Raw genomic sequence first — 16,948 nt, 5'->3', positions numbered from 1 at the left:
TCTGCGCGGAAGTATAGACAGGTTTTCTAAATACGTCGTCCAGGTAGCGAACTTGGGGGCCGCGGCCATGGCTCGCACAGTGTGAGAAGTTACCTGGTGAGCCACTTCCACTCCGATGGTTGCCATAGTGTCTTCCTTGCCTTTTGTCCCCGCCAGACCTCTGGGGGTTCCTGCTTGGAACGTTCCACCCATACGGGGAGGACAAGGCCCTCTGGCTGAGGTCATCCTCCCTGCCCGAAGGGGCAGCTCTGGGTGCTCCCGGGATGAGGGGACTGAGGGGTCCCAGCAGTCCCTGAGCTGCACCAGAAGTCCTGGTTCCTTTTCCGGGTCACCCCACGCTGGATTGCCAGGTCGCGTCCTCGCGTGCTGTGCGGTAGAGCGCGGAGTCCACGTGAGCGGCGGCGGGGCGCGTTGCCGAGCAGGACGTGTTTTTGTACCCCAACAGTTCAGGTGTCAGAAGCAGACGCTTCCACGCCGACCCCGAGCGGTTTGCCATTGCGCACCTCGCTGCCTGCCCCGTGACGTGACGTGACCCCTGTCGCTGTCCTTCCCGCGATCCCCGCAGCCCAGGAACACCTGCTGCGTTCAGCGGTCACGTTTGTCCCTTCATCTGGAACAGCCTTCCTTGCAGGCCCGTTACCTTGAGAGCAGCTTCACTTTGGCGCTGTTGGCTTCCTCAGGGTTAATTCAGGGTTTGCATCGTGGGCACAATATCACAAAATGTCACGTCCTGGCCTCCTTTGCTGTGGGTTTCTCAGACTCAGCAGTGCTTCGAGGGTCTGTCCTTCCAAACCCCTCAAGGCTTGAGCGTTGTCCCCTGTGTCCCCACCTCAGCTGCACTGCGCAGATGGGGCCTGTGGGGATGCTGGCTTCGGCCCGCCCAGCTTTTTCCCACCCGCCCCGATGTCTAAGGTCTCTGAGGTGCGCCTGTCCCCAAGGCCTTGTAGATCTGCTTTCCGGGGAGTGCCTTCCGATAAGCAAGGGCCAGCGAGTTCCTCTTAGGTTTTTTCTGGGAGCGCTAAGATTAGAAAGTCAGTTTTTCTTGGTGAGTTTATCGGTTATTGTCCAAGTTACAGCCCACATCTAAGGCAGGAGACAGAGGTGAGGCCCTTCGGGTGGAGCTGGCGCCTAGCGGGTGCTGGGGTGCTGCTGGCAGGGTTGCGAGGCGCCCCGCCTCCCTCCTGCTTTCAGCGCCACCCCGCCCCTTGTTTTCCCTCTGAGACCCAGCTTTGAGTCTTAAAGCCAAGCTAAGATTCCCAAATTCCTGGCATCTCTAGTGTCTCTGGGGTTTTCACAGTGCCCGGAGGCCAAAATAAACACCTGAAGTTCCCTTTATTGATCTTTAAGTCCAAGCATCTTAAGTATTTCTGTCCTAAGGGTGTAGTAGCCATTTGAGAAAGCAACACCCATAAACCTGAAGGAAACATACTTTATCCTTAAATAAACCGCTGTGTTAACTAGTGGGCTGTACAGCTTCTCGGACTCCAGAATCAGATGGCACCGCCACCTTCATTTCCTGTTCCTGTTGATTTTCATGCAGCGCTTGCCTTTTTTTTTTTTAAATCAAAATAACCACTGAAAACCCAGCTTCGCAAGGATGTGATGTCATCGGAAGGGGTGTAGCGCCACCTGCTGTTGGGATTGCGAACCGTCTCCAGCTGGCCGTTCCCTTTGTCATCTGTTGCGGTCCCCTCCCTGTGGTGCCCTGTGGGTTTGCCGCAGCGTCCCAGGCGCCTCGCCGGGCAGTCGGGCGCTGGGTTTACTGGCTCACAGTCAGCCTGAACTGGTCGCCGCAGCCTGGGGGTGTGTTCCCAGAGGGGGCTTGCCCACGTGAAGTACCCGAGTGAGGGCGGAAGGAGGGCTCTTCCCCTTTCCAGGGGTGAAAGTTGAGTCGTTTCAGTGCCCTCTGTCACCAGAGCGGAAATTACAGGCGTGCAGGAGAAATCAGTGGGTGTCGACTAAGGCGGCCTCCCCAGTGTTCGTAGTGTGGCTTCTGTGGAAAAATGCAGTTTATCGTCTAAGAAACTACTTAAAAATGGACTTTGGGAAGGTCACCTGTAAGTTTCTTGACATTTGTGACGGACGAACTGAGAACAAGTGCTCTGTCCAGTACCAAGTGACCACCTGCACTAGGTGTTCTCCGATGCTGGCTGCAGCCAGAACTAAAAACACTGAATTCAAAACAGTACAAAGGACTGTTTTTGACACAGTAAATGGACAGGACAGTGAGGGTAGTCCTGAATGCTTTTAAAGGGAAAAAACGAAAGGTCTGCAGTTGTCCTTTTTATTTTTTAGGGCCACATGCATCTGTTGACCATACATTTTGGGGAATTGAATGATTACTTGATGCAAAGTTGACCCTTGAACATCTCAGGGGTCAAGGGCACCAGCCTCCTGTGCAGTTGGAATCCGCATGTGACCCTGCAGGCCCCCCACTTAGGCAGAGTCCGGGTCAAGAGTTGACCCTTGAACAACACAGGCTTGGACTGCGCTGGCCAGGCGCGGGGATCCCGCGTAAGTGGGCCCATGCTGGTCTGATGCGCGTTGTTCGGGGGGTTGACAGTCGTTTGCGTTTGGGTGTATGTGATGCTTTATAGTTGGTTTTCTTCAGATAGTTAAGTGGTGCCAGAGTGAAGAGACAGATGCCTGTGTAGCTTAGAGGGAGCAGTTTGTTACTACGTTAGAGATGCCAGCCATTGTTTCGCCTGCCCGTGTTCCCATTTAGGGTTCCCACGCACAGTCCCTGCGGCAGGCCCCACCCATAGTTCGTCCTCTCCTTTGTCACAGCTGACAGGCCACCTGGCCTGAGGACAGTGAGCCGGGGAGCTGGTGCAGGATTCTTTCTAGAAACAGAGACACCATTGACCCTGGATGGTATACGTTGTATATAGAATTATAGGTGAGTTTGGACCATGCACAGGATGGCGAGTTGGCTAAGAGCGAGCATGGCAGAGGAGTAGAGGAAGTGCACCCAGGAAAACAGGTCCCCGAGAGCCAGCCCAGGCTGGGCTCTGGTTCCTGTTTCCGCTTTGTCATTTCCAGTGGGGATGACATGCTTCCTGTCCTTGGACCTGTCCAGTCTCTCCAGTTCCCAGTGGGATTTTCTCTCCTTGGCAAACAGAAGCACCTTGACTAGAACAGTTAAGCTTTTGTGTGGGGGCAGAGCTGAGGGGAATCAGGAGTCATTTTATTTTTCATTTCTAAAATTAACCATTTCTCCAAACATGCAGTTGTTAATATTAAATTTGTTTTCTTTTAAGGTTTTGCATTGGCAAACAAGACTCTGAGACAGATAATTAGAAAATGAGTTTATTTATCCAGTGAAAATATAGGAAGTGATTAAAAATCAGAATATGCTGTCCATGTAGCTTGACTTCCCTGAACGTCTTCACTGTGTCACTGTGTTCCAAATACATCACTCAGAAGGTTCCACAGTTACATGAGCCTCTTTCCTATTCTTTCTGAATTAATGCTGTTTTGGGCTTTAGAAGAAAAATCGGCTGCTGTCAAAATTTACATTCTCGATCATCCCAGCGCATCACCAGATTGGTAATTACTACGTTAGGTAGGGTCGGGAGGAGGAAAAAAACGCTCATTAAAGAAAAACATAAACAAATGTCAAAGAGTCGGGATGCCGCGTTGTGCCAGCCCCCTGCACTAAGACAGGGTGGAGAGTGAGGTGGCTGCGGGCCCTCTCCTGAGCTCCGGGGGTCCTCTCCGGGTGTCTTCTCGTTATGTCCCCCGGGTCTCCTGCCGCAGCCACGCTTCCCTCCGAGATCCGCTCTCCTCACGGGGCAGCGGACCCAGGGGCCTCGGCGGCCTCGCGTCTGCCGTCCTGCCGGGGGACGAGTGTTCGCTTCGTTTGCTTTGTAATCGTTCCTAATTAATAACCGCGATAGAATTTGGGTCAATGCAGCCTGGTTTCTTATATTCAGTAAGCTTCTTGGCGAATTCCTGTGACGTGATTCTTTGATCAGGAATTTCATCTTACTTGAGTAGTTCTTGCTTAAGGCTTAGGAAGGGAAGTCTGGAGCTAACAGGCAACGTGTAGGGCCTCCTTCAAGCAGATTTTTGGTGTTTCTTTTCTGCTGCTTTGCTGGGGCCCCGTTCTCCCCACTTTCTTTTTCAACCACAGCTTTTTTTATACCAACACGGTTTCATTTAAGCAAGGGCTAGCAGTTGGATTAAGTATCCAGGAACGGAGAAAATGGAGTTAGTAACTTCCCGTCACATCCAGAGGGTAAGAAGTGGCGGGATTTATCAGTGTTCGGTTTAAGCAGGTCAGACGCTTTTCCCTCGCAGGACTGTCCTCAGGGCCTTCAGTTAGGCTGGGTCGTGTGACTTCTCTTGCACCTTTTATAAAAGACCTCCGGCCCCTCATCTAAACTTCGCACCCGGTTTTTGTCCTTAACGCTGGGCAGCACCTGGTGTGTCACAGTTCAGTGCTTACGTTGTCTGCCTGGCCTTCCCGCACCAGCCAGTGCTGTCCCTGACGGGGTCTCGTCGCGGAGCCCCCTGCACTTCCGGGCCGGGCACGACAGACGCTTGGTAACATTCGTCGGGTGCGTGAAAGAAGCCTCACAGACGCGAACCCAGGTGTCGAGGCCATTTTGTTGTTAAACGTCTCATCACCAGTCCAGAATGTGCGTCCCGTTTGAGTGCTGCTGTGTCGCGTGGCGACGTGCGCTTCGGCGGGGCGCCCGTCCCTGGCACGGAGGGCCCCCCCACGCCCCGCCGCTTTTCCAGCCGTGACCGCGTCCTGAGTGCGGAGCCCCGCCGAGCTGTGCCGAGCGCTGCGCGGCTCCGAATCGCGCGTTCCCGCCTCTTTCCCATCCCCGTCATACGGGAGTTGTGGGGACACTTCCAGTGCAGCTTTTGCAGGAAATATGACACTCGCGTCTCCAGCTCATGAGATTGGAAGGCATGTCCTTTTTCTTAATAATGGGAGAATATTTCTGTCGAGGCAAAAGCACATTCACGTTCCCGGGGTTTCTGTCTAACAGACCAGTGTCCGGGGTCTCGGTCCCCATCTGGCGGCGAGCAGCAGCGTCGCCCGGAGTGCTCGTGTGCTGTGTTTGCCATCCTCAGGCCTCAGGGACGAGAGTCCCAGAGGGTGGGGGCTCCTGGGAACGTGGTGGGAAGCGGGGCTTAAAATCAGGTGAGGCCACAAAGGTGGTTTCCTTTCGCAGGAGGGGTATTGAAGACTCAGAATTCAGGAAGATAAACTCGGGGGCGAGGCACCCCGCGGGTCGTGGCGGCGGGGTCGGAGGGGTAGTCAGTGGGCTGGGCACGGGGGAGCTGGCCGGCGCAGCGGGCGGAGGACGGGCACTGGAGGGAACTGGGTGGTGCCCGGGTGGGAAGGGGCTCTTGGGTCTGTCTTTGAGGAGGGTGGTGTGGTGGCCCTCGGTGTTGGGAGGGGTTGAGCCCTGGGGGCCCTGCGGTGTCTGGGGCCCTAGGACTTGGGGTGCAGTTGGGGGAAGGGCGTGACCGGGAGGAGGGAGACCTGCAGAAGAGCAGCGTCCCCTAAGCCAGCGGGAGTGGGGGTTGGTGGGGAGGGGGCCATCGGGTGTGGCCACAGCCCCAGTGGGAGACGTGGGTATGGAACTGGAGGCAGCCACTCGAGCTTGGCAGACAGGACGGGCTGGAATTTGGGAGTTCCCCAGCAGAAACCGCTGGAGAAGCCATTGACGGGGAAGCCACGTCCTTATTTGCAGGCACCTAGGGAATAGGTGCAGGGCGGGGGTGATGTGGCACGCAGGTCATTTCCTTAGAGTGATTTGATTGCAAGAAACAAACCAACTGAAGCTCCAGGTTGAAGGAAAGCAGGAAGGATGGATGGATTCTGAGCACCTGAGCGCAGGGCGCCTGGGAAGGGCGGGCCGAGGACAGCAGGGAGCGCTCCCCTCAGTCCGTGTCGCCCTTCCCTCTGTGCTCAGCCCACACCGTGAGGGCCGGCCAGCCGCAGCCTTCCAGCTCACGTGTCCCCTGCAGACGCGGAGAGCTTGCCCCACTCACGGTCTCAGTGTCCACGTGACGGGGGCTGGCGCTCGTTTGGTCTGACTTGCGCTGGGTGCCCACCCTGGTCGGGTCGGCAGCGACTGGGCGAGTTGGACACGGGGTTGTGCAGTCTGCACATGCTGCCGGGAGTCAGTGGACATTCCCGAGACGGGGGTTTGGAGGAGGGACAGTGGGGGCAGCTCTTAGAATAGCTGCTCTGTAAGCTGAGCAGCTTCACCCCCCACCGCCAGGAAAAGAAATGTGCACAGCGGCAGTTAAGGCCAGGCATGGCCCTGGGGGACAGGCACAGGCAGCCCTGGGGGACAGGCACGGGGGTACGGCCCGGCGGGACAGGCACAGTCCCGAGGGACAGCCCAGTGGGACAGGCACAGTCCTGGGGGACAGCCCGATGGCACAGGACAGGTGGATCTGGAGAGCGGGGCAGCGCGGTTAGGTGGGGGGGGCATCAGGGCAGCCCCGTGAGGACGAGTCACTCGACCCTCAAAGCTCTGGCTCTGAGGGTCGAGTGACGTTTCCTGGCAGAGGGGAGGGCAGGGCAGGGCAGGGGAAGAAGTACGAGCAAAGGGACAAATCTTAATTTTTGTCTGATTTTCTTTGTTTTTGAAAACGTCCACAGGCTCCTTGTTTCTAAATGAGAGTGAGTGTGGTGTCATCGTCAGCCCCGGCTGGACTCGAGTCGCCGGCTGTGACCTAGCTCTGCCTCTCACTCTTCACAGAACTTTGAGCTAGTTACTGACCTTTCTTCGCCTCAAGTGTCTTCTGTAATTTTACAGAATTAAAATTACAAGGGGTGGTGGTAACAGTACATACCCTACAGGTGACTGAGGGATTAATTGGTTGATGCGTACACGGGACTCAGCAGCGTAGCATCTGGCACATAGCAGTGCTTGATAAATTTTATTGCTGGTTAAAAAGATTTCGAGCTGTGTATTTTTCAGCTGTACTCTGAAATCTGATTTGGTGGCGTAGAGCATGCCAGTTGCGTGGTCCCTAGCAGAAGGGGTGTACCCAGGGCGCGCTCACTGAGGGGCTGGGGCTCAGGTGCATGGTAGGCGTGGGGAGAAAGTCGGAGGGAGCTTTTCAGGGCACGTCGCATTGTTACCAGCCTTCTGCAAAAAATGAACGATTTCCAGCAAAACTTGCCCCACGGATTCACTGTGTCTTGTGTGTAAAACCATAGTCAAGTGTTTAAAAGATTTATTTAACAAACACAAGGAATATTTGCAGGATAATTTAAAAAACAACTCAATACATTGAGAAATTTATTAGCAATTAGGGTCAACCCAAAGTGTTGGGGTGTGCCTGTCCTATGCCCCACACACCTTTGCATGTAGCAGGCGACCTTGGTCCCGGTATGGACAGGAGGTTCTCAGGGTAGCACTGTGTGGGGTCACTGTGTGCTGTGACATGGGAACCCTGCAGGCAGTGTTCTACGGGGCAGGCGACGGGTACAGGCCTTCAGCGTGGCACCGGGGACAGCGGTACATGCAGAGCCCCAGCCGGCTGGGGACGGGGTGACGGAGACTTTCTGTAGCTTGCAGGGCCAGACGAGTCCCCGACCCAGGACCGGGCTGCAGTCTAGCATGCAGGGGACAGCCCGGGCGTCCGCCTTGGGCCAGAAAAGCGAGGGCCGGTCCTGCGGAGCCGCGCTCGTCTTCGCGTGGGTCTGGGCCGCGCAGGAGCCGGGCGGCTTCTTTGCCTTGTGTCTGGGAGAGGCGCGCGCTTCTTCCTTGGCCCGTCGTCTTTGGGGAAGATACCCTGACGTCGAGAAGGTGGAGGGAGGCAGCCTCCCGTCGGAGGAGTTCGCAGCCTCCAGCGCGCCGAGGGTGGGAGACCCCGCGCAGCCCGGCCGAGGCCCGGGGCGGCGAGACGTTTCCTCTGGTTTCTGTCGTTCTCTCTGGTCCTCTGCAAGGTATTAGAGATACACAGAGTGAGTGATCTGTCGCCCAGAGGTGAGAGTCAAGGATGCCGACCCGGAGCGGAAGCCGACCGGAGCTTCGGACGGGCCCGAAAAGTCACTGTGATCACAGCGCGTTAGGTAGAAAACACTAAATGGGAAATGCCCAAATATTTGGGAATTAAACAAGTCAAAGATGACATCGCAATGGAAATTTGAAAATATTTTCATTTGAATGAAAGCGAAAGCAGCGCCGGCGGGGGGATCCGCAGACTCCGTGCTCACTGCAGAAGGCGAGGCCTCGCTGGGCTGCGCTGCCGCCTCAGGAACTGGAAGGGCTCGCTGACTTCACAGCGGGCAGGAGGAAGACGACGACGACATCCATGGACTCAGAAACAGACACGGTGGAGACAGGCAGTGAAACCGAAAGCTGGGCCTCGGGAAAGGTCACGCACCGTGAGACCTGCTCATCTCTGTGGGCAAGCCTGTCGCCACGCTGGGAAAAATAATATTTAAACACTTAAAACAGAAGTGAAATACGAACATTAAAAACGAAATAGTAATCCGTTTATTTATAAAAGTACACTCTTAAAAACCGAAATGTATTCATCATGTCATTTTGGATTTTGAAAAAAACTGAAATAGCAATACTCGTACAAATACGTGACCATTTTATTGTGCCAAGTTTTCCAGCCTGCTGAAGAAGCTTTTTACCGTATTGGTCAGTGGAAAAGTCGAGAAGTAATTAAAGGTACAGTAATTTCCTCTGACTTTAACTTCAGGTCATCCCATCAAAGGCATGTTTTTAAAAGATTTATATTTGCACTTTATTGATTTTGGTATTTTCCTCCCCCAGCTTTTAATTTTGAGTAACTTCTTGAAGCTACAGAAACCGAAAGAGTAGGTCAGTGAACATTCTGCACTGTGCACCAAAATGTAGTAATTTGTAACTTTGGGGCCACATTTTCTTTATTTCTCTCTGCGCTCGATGGTGAGGCTTTTCAGTGACGAAGATGTCCTGATCCTTCCGTCTTCACAGCCACAGCCTCGTGTCCTCTGAGCAAGGGTGCCCCTTCACACGCGCCCCACGGTACCGGCGCGCCCCAGAACTTTACTATTGATGCAGTATCGCCCAGTCCAAGTCCACGATTAAATTTCTTCAGTTTCCCCCTAAACATTTTTGTGCCCGTATTTTTAAATTCCGGGTCTGAGCTCAAGTGTTGGAGATTTGGTTATCAGGTCGCTTAGGCTTCCTGCGTCTTGAGCAGACTTTCCACCTTTTCTCCTCCGTCATGACGTTGACATTTTTGACAAGTTCAGGCCAATACCTTGTAATGTTTTACATTCTGGATTTTTACGTTGCCTCAAGATTGGATTCAGCCAAAACGTTTTTGTCAGAAATGCTCCCTGGGTGCCCTGGACTTCCCGCTCCGCTGAGCCTGAGGTGCCTGACGCGGGTTTGTTCTTGGTGACGACGAGTTCGATCACTGACTGCAGTGATGTCGGATCTCTTGATTGTCACATCCTTTCTTTTTCATAATGAAGAAATAGTCTGTGAGTGCTACTTTCAGGCCTTTGCCGATATCGAAACTTGACGTACTCTCACCCACTGACTTGAGCGTCCGTTGATCTTTGCCTGCTTTGTCTAGAGCCCCACACTCCAGAGCCTCACACTCAGGGCCCCACACTCCAGAGCCCACACTCCAGAGCCCCCACTTTAGAGCCCCCACACGTGGTTTTCTAAATCTGTCATTCTTCCTGCATCTGTTTTACATTCTTTTGTAAAAAGTTTTACTTTTTCTCTGGTTTCTTTGTTTTACTTATTATTTACTGTGTATGTTTGTGTTCCTTTTTTTTCCAATGAGATACGTTCTATTCTAGTTCTTCCTTTTTACCCTCAGATGGCCGTAAATCTGGCTAGGGGCTCGCCTTCACGTTATCGGCACGCTCCCTGCTTGTTCCAGACATCTTGGTCCTGGAGAATGACTCAGCAGCGGGCCGTGTACCTCGTCTCTCACCGGCTCCCAGTCCTCCCTGCAGAGCTCGCAGGGTTGGTCATGTGCCTGGCGTGGCCTCTGTCAGGGCTGGTAAAGGTCAGGTGGTCCATGCGTCACGTGCACAGTCCCTGTAGGGCTATGGTTAAACACCGTAAAGCCTGTGACACACCTGTGACTACACACGGGGCGGGACGCTGCTGTATATCTGCCCTCGGTCCGTCTGGGCCGGGGCCGGGGCCTCCATGTGGCGATCGGCGACGGCGCAGCGGCGTGTGTCCCGTCCGGGGCTCTGGCGGTGCAGGTGCGCCTTTGCTTTGTTTGAACTTGGAACGCGGCTGGTAAGGTGTTCTCCAGGGGTGTCTTGGGGGCGTCTAGTCTTTGGTACTTAAACCTTCACGATGTGGCAGCGTGTCTGTGTACGGAGGAGCCTGTCTCAGTCGTGTTTAACATTGCTGAATGAACTCAACAGCGTCAGAGCATAGGCTCCGAGCACTGGTTTAATCAAGGGTCTTAAGCCACCTAGCCTTTGATGTCGTAACTCCGTCTTGGGGACTCCGCTCTGAGGGGGCAGATGCTAGGGGGCGGGAGCAGACCACCTGGGCTGTCGGACACCCGTTAGAGTGAACCCTGGTACCCCGCGTTGCTGAGAAGGGCTCAGAGTCCAGCCCAGCTCCCGCCCTCTGTTGTCAGGAGGCCTCTCTGCTCTGACTGAGATGCAGGGCAGCGGTGCTCTGACTCAGCTCCCCCCTCCCCCGGGCCTGTGGCCTGTTCCAGCTTCGGCCTGTGGCGCGAGGGGACCCGTGCACGGCTGGCCGGCACTTCACCTGAAGCACAGGCCCGTGTGAAACTAGCTTCCTTGGATTTGCTTAGTTTCGTTTGTAGGGGTAGAGCCCCCTCTCTTTCTTCGCTCTGCATTGTGGGATAATTTTCCATGCTTTCCCCGCCGGGCGTGAGACCCCCGCACCTTCAGCATCCAGCGTGGCGGCTGACGTTCCAGGCGTTGGCAGTGTGTTGAGTGAATGGGGGTTCCGGGGCTTGGACTCGTCGCGTCAGTAAGTGACGACGTTATATCAGATAGACTTCAAAGACCAAAGGAGGCCTGACACAGGCTCAGGGGCAGGGGCATGTTCTGGAAGCCTGGGGCTGAGCTGCCAGAGGATGAGAGGAGACGGCTGGACCACAGTGCTCCTTCCTGCCTTCCGCAGGCGGAGGGCGCCTCTGTTGTCGGTGTCGTCGGGTGGGAGAGGGGTCGGGATGCTGACAGTGTTGGGTTTGCCTGTGAAAGTGATGATACATTTCTATTTTTTTTTAATCTATGGTTCGAATTTTATTTTACACACATTTAAAATTTTAACTAAAAGTGGGTCTATAAACTGTTCAACCTTTTTCTTGGATTTTATGTTTGTATCTTTCCTTATCCTGTAACTTCCCTTACGGGTTGCTGCTACTAAAAAGATTAACTAGAGAAAATCGAGCTGTGGAGCGGCTGCCCCCGGGGCTGGCTTCAGAGGAACCGGGCCGCCTTCCTCCATACCCAGAGTGGCCTCTCCGGCCGCCCCTCCAGGCGCCCGCAGCCAGGTGCAGCCACCTCGTTGTCAGCCCCTGGCCCTCTGCAGTGGCAACAGCGATGGCTGTGCTTTTGTTGCACCCCAGTCCCTGCTCTTCCGGGGGGTGGCTCCTGTTTCAAGGTCATATTGGTGTGCTGCCGCCTGGGACAGTGGTTTTGTCCCCTGCACAGGGCAGTCAGGAGGAGAGCCCCCCCTTGGGTCTTTTCAGGCAGAGGTGCGTCCGGACACCCCCGCGAGAGAATCCTGGCCGTGGCGGGTTCGGTGGCGCCCTCAGCACTCTCTCTCCCACCATGTAGGAGCTAGGGGGCGGGGACACTCCGGTGGCCTTCTGAGCCACAAGGCAATCTGGGCATTTGAATTCGAGCAAACCATGATACATCTTTCATACGATCTTTATTTTTCCACCTGTCTCTTCTCTTCATGTGGAAAATACCTGAAAGGATTTGTATTTGGAGATTGCAGTAATTGTGACAATCACTTTAAATGAGCAGATCCCGCCTGGCCTTACGTTGCCCCCCAGGGCCATGTAGTGGTGTCTGGAGACAGTTTGGGTTGGCACGGCTGGGGCAGGGGTGCTACTGAATGTCCAGCGGCAGAGAGGCTGCTTGCCCCAGCCCCACGGCAGCACGGGACAAGCCCGAGCTTGCTTGCAGCATGTGCAGCGTAGCGTGATTGCCAAAGGAAAATGTTTTGTTAAATAAGTGCCTTAGGATTCACAGTTCCATGAGGGGACATTTCCACTTCCTGAGACGTCACGCGCCCTCTGGGCTAGAATGTGCAGGGGGGTTTGTCCATCAGCCTGCAGGCAGGCGGTAACCTGTGAAACATCCCAAGTGGCCCTGCACTCAGAGTTTAACTTGGAGAGGTTAGAAAACATACTTAGACATTTTGAAACTCAGTTTCCAGAAAGAAACAGGCGATAGTGCAGAAGAAATCCAGAATTCAGTATGTTTTCGTTCTGGCTGCCGTGTGGTGGGAGGAGCGTTGAGGGCAGCACTGGGGCGTCTGGCTCCCTGTGACCGCCTCCTGGACCTTGGGCCCAGGCTGGGGTGGCACCCACAGGCACTCGGGCAGTGTTGGCCAGGGCTTGCTTTTGGGATTCAGATGAGGTCCCCTCCTTGTCTGAGGGGAAGTCTGCAACAGATTACTCAGAAGCTTCTTTGAACTGAGGTGCTTTTTTTTTTACTGTTACTGTGACTTTTCTAGTAACAGGATTCTAAACACCGCTTCCTTCCAATACTTTTCGGTTTAATTTAGGGTATTTTCCCTGAGGCGCTAAAGAGTTTTCGAAAAGAAATTGAGATTAGATTTCTTTTCACACCGAAGAACTGAATGCTAGGTTAATACAAAGTACCAAGTAAAATGATTTAGGACTAGACCGGGTGATGGGAAAGGGGGTGCGTTTACTGCTCCCTAAAGTGGACGGACTGTCGTTCCTCGAAGCCTGAATGCAATTAAAACACATCCTGTTCTCTGTCTGTTGCAGGTAATTTTGTGTGCATTGGAGACCAGACCTGAAGCACTTCTGAATTTAAGGTAATTTTGATGCGATTAATCCTTATCACTTTTTAAAGTACTATATTTAAATTTCTTTAGGGTTTCTTTTTTTAATAACCTGGTTTCGCCCATTTCTTTTTCAAGCCCACAGTTGGTTCTTAGAACAAATGGATCCTGAGTAGGGCGTTTTCTTAAAAGGCTTTGTCTAGTGGGTCAGCAGGAAGGCTTAGGGTCCCACTGGTTCTGGTTCGCATTCTAGATTAGAGCAGTATTTCTCCAGCTTCTTTCATTAGAAAGCAGGGGGCCCTTTTTCCAGATTCAGTCTTAGCTGGACTGCCAGCTGGTACAGATCAGGCGGAGGCCACGCGATGCGGATCCGAACCCCGGCGTGTTTGTGTGCTGGGGTGGAAAAGCAGGTGCGCCAGCGTCAGGGCGACGGCGTGCGGCTCTCCGCGTTGTTCTTGCAGCTCTTTCTTTGTAAGTTGGGATAAATCAAAAAGCAGCACCAAATTGAATGAATCAGGTGCTTGATCGGTTGGGTATCGTACACCCAAGGTGAACTTGATACGATTGACAAAGAGAGAACCACAGACCTAAATATAAAACCTAAGCCTAGAAAACCTCTAAAAGAAAATGGAGAAAGTCATTGAGACTTAGCGCGTTAGGCAGAGACTCATCAGTTGTGACATCAAAGACACAGTCCATAAAAGAGAACAGTTCGGACTTCATCAGAATTAAAACGTTCTCCTTCAGACACTGTTAGAGAATGAAAAGCCACAGATTGGCAGAAAAGATTCGTAAGTGACGTGTCTCGGAGGCGACCTGTACCCAGAATGGGTGAACAGCTCTCGGGATTCAGCGCTGAGAGACAGCCGCTGGAGGAGGCCGGCGCCCTGAGCAGATGCTTCAGCAGAGTGTCCTGCAGCCAGCGCACGTGTGCGTGAGAGGCGGCCGGACTCGCTGACCTCGGGAACGCGCTACATCCACGCGGGCACCGCCACCGCGTGCCAGAGTGCCCGAACCGGGGGAGGCCCAGCACACCATGTGCTGGCGAGGGCGCCAGACTCAGCTCCGGGGCCCCACGGGGTGCGGGGGACGGGGCGAGACGGGGCGAGACGGTGCAGCCACGGTGGAAACAGCTCGGCCGTTTCTCAAACGCGAAGCACGTGCCCACCGGCTGTGCTCCAGCCCTTCCACCGCGAGGTGTCTACCCAGGACAGATGAAGCAGGGGTCCCCATGGCGACTGGTCCCCATGGCGACTGTCCACGCAACAACACGGGTGACCTCGGGACAGTCATGCTGCGTGAACGAAGCCGGACCGCAAGACAGCACGTCGTGTGCGAGCCCCCGTACGGGAGCTTCTAGAACGGGCAAAGTCTCCGTAGCGATGGCAAGCAGACCGGTGGCCGCCGGGTGGAGGTGGGACTTAGAGGGGCCGGAGGAGACTTGGGGCGATGGATACGTTCATCATCTTAATAGTGGCGGGGTTTCCGAGGTGTGCACGTTGGTGAGAACATATCACCTTAGACGTGTTGATTGTGTTACTTGCACTCTGGCTGCTGCACCCCCCGCATCACACTGGTCGCCACTGTTGCCATTTGCTTAATTGCTCCACTAGGTAGGCAAAGGAGGAGGTGACTTCCTCACTGTCACCACGCCATTTGAGGGGACACCCCCTCGTGCTTTGGTAACCAGCCCTACTTAGCGGGCAGTCGCTCTGGGTTGGGCGGAGCCCGTGCCGCTGCCCAGCGTGTCACAGCAGTGGGGACGGTAACTGTCACCACTTTCACTGGAAAGCGAAGGCAGAGAGGGAGTTGGGACTGGACCCTGGATGTGTGCGCCCGCCCCCCCGGCCAGCAGGTTCTGCTGGGGTGGCCTGGGCATGCAGAGGCCAAGGAGAGCGGCTTCTGCAGGAAAGCCCGCAGCGCTCTTCGTGGTTTCCAGTAAGTTAGTGTCGAAGCCAAGATGGTCCACCGGATGGAGTATGCAGGGTACGGTCGGGAGCAGAACCCCCGACTCGAGGGCTGCCGCCTCGCGCGTGCCGCTGAGTCCCAGTCCCCGCCACCATTCCCTCGTAGGCCGTCCTGCTGGGCGTGTGCCGTTCATTTCTTAGACTGTCACTTAGGTCCGAGGTTTGGCTCTGCAGTAACTGGAGGGGGACTTCTTGTTTGGCCTCCCCAGGCTTGAAGGGGCTGGATTTATTGCCTGCGTGTGGTCACCCGCTATGTGCCGGGTTCTGTGCCCGGCCTGGGAAGCAGGAGGAGCCGGCAGCCACCGAGGTCAGACGCACCGGGGGCGAGAGCGGTAGCGTCCTGGTTCCTAACACATTACATTTGGGAGAGAGGGTCATGTTTCCTGTGGCTCCAGAGGACAAGGCGACCCCAGTGGGGACACTCCTGCTTATTCTCCAGTATTGGCGCCCTGGCCTTCCAGCCCCTTCCCAGAGCAGCCACCGGGCGGGTGCTCCACGACCTGCCACTGTCACGACTGCTGTCAGCCCTGAATTGCCGACACCTGCCTGGTCGGTAAGTGGACTGGTTTGTGAGGTGACACAGGGAGGGAGGTTAGAGAGTCAGGGAGACCGCCTCACCTTCCTCAGTGTCTGAGGTGGGGAAGCGGCTCCGTGTCGTGCAGGGAAGAGCCCGGTTTCCGCCCTTTCTGGAAGGTACTGAAGTGACCGTCCCCCAGGGGAGTGTCCCCTGTGCGATGAAGGGATTAGCGAGGGCTCAGCACAGTGGCATCTGGTGGCTGCCAGCCCTGTGTGACTGTTGAGCACTTGAAATGAGACTAGTCCACATCGAGCTAAAATACGCACCAGATCTCAAAAGCAGGTGACAGATGAATGCAGAACGCCTCATTTACAATTGTTTGTGTGGATTACATGTTGAGGTTACATTTCGATATGTAGAATTAAATACACATATTACTAAAATTATCGTTAATCTGGGGTTTTCTTACTCATTTAATATGGCTTCTGGGAAATGACAAATTCCCTCTGTGGCAGGCGTCGGGAGATGAGCCGATGGGAAGGTGCCAGGGCCAGCGGCTGACCGGCCAGCGGCTCAGCCAGGCCGATGCCCTGCAGCCAGACCAGGGGTCAGAGGCCTCCGCTGACGGGGATGTGCGGGCTTCTCGCCCCTGATGGAGCTGCCACCGTAGGAGAGACAGGACTGCGCCTGCAGCTCGGAGGGCAGCGTTGAGGTGTTGACATCCACCGCGTCGTCCTTGAAGAGCTTGTCCCGACGGAGCCACGGGCAGGCTCAGGCAGTGACCAGCCAGTTACGGTCTGTGTTGGGGCCCTGGTGTGGCTAACTGCAGCTAGTCCGTGTCACATTCGTGGCTTTGCTCTTGGTGACTGTGAACCTTGGAGAGTTGTGACTCCGTTTCCTCTTGTTTACCATGTGGATGGTTGGTAAGACCTCTTGAGGGTGGTGAGGACACAGTGACATCACACAGCAAGTGCACCTAAGTCACAGCTGTGACCTGGGAGTGAATCGTAAATGGCCTTTTAATTCTCATGCAGTTAGGGATCCAGGTGGCTCAGGTCGACGTTTGCCTGCCAGTCATTCTTTTAGACCCCGGTCCCTGAGGGCAGGAGCTTGTTTGTCACCACTGTCCTCTGTCCATAGAAGGTGCTCAGTAAACAGACGTGAGTGAGGTGAGTCAGGTGTTTGCAGCGTGAAGCCAGGAGTGCTGCCGGTTTCAGGGAGAAGGTTCCAGCTCTGTGAACACGGGCCGGGCCCTCTGCCTGGCCGGACAGCAAACGGGCCGCAGGGCGGGAGAGCCGCAGAGCCGTGTGCGGAGGACGCGTGCCTGGATGCGTGTGCACCGGGCTGTCGGCTTCCGTGTGTCGGGGCACCGCAGGCCGACGTCGCCGTCAGCCCCGAGGCGCCAGCCGCTCCCCGGACCTCAGACTGGACTTCTGCTCGCGGCCCACTGCTGGGGAGACGGACACACTTGGCAGTTGCCT

At 55.0% G+C, this 16,948-nt stretch overlaps 1 protein-coding gene across 3 annotated transcripts in view; it reads left to right on the top strand.

The window, feature by feature from the left end:
* GNB1 (G protein subunit beta 1) overlaps positions 1-16,948 on the top strand; it is a 66,163-nt gene that overhangs the window by 18,087 nt on the left and 31,128 nt on the right. For all 3 annotated transcript variants that reach the window (XM_039876891.1, XM_039876890.1, XM_039876892.1), the window contains exon 2: positions 12,967-13,016. The gene's annotated coding sequence lies outside the window, so the exon portion shown is untranslated. The remainder of the gene's footprint in view (positions 1-12,966; positions 13,017-16,948) is intronic.

Source organism: Pteropus medius, unplaced genomic scaffold, assembly GCF_902729225.1.
Source record: "Pteropus medius unplaced genomic scaffold, Ma_sr-lr_union100, whole genome shotgun sequence".
NCBI lineage: Eukaryota > Metazoa > Chordata > Mammalia > Chiroptera > Pteropodidae > Pteropus > Pteropus medius.
The sequence above is the reverse complement of the archived record's forward strand: the minus strand, read 5'-3'. Positions and strand labels throughout refer to the sequence as shown.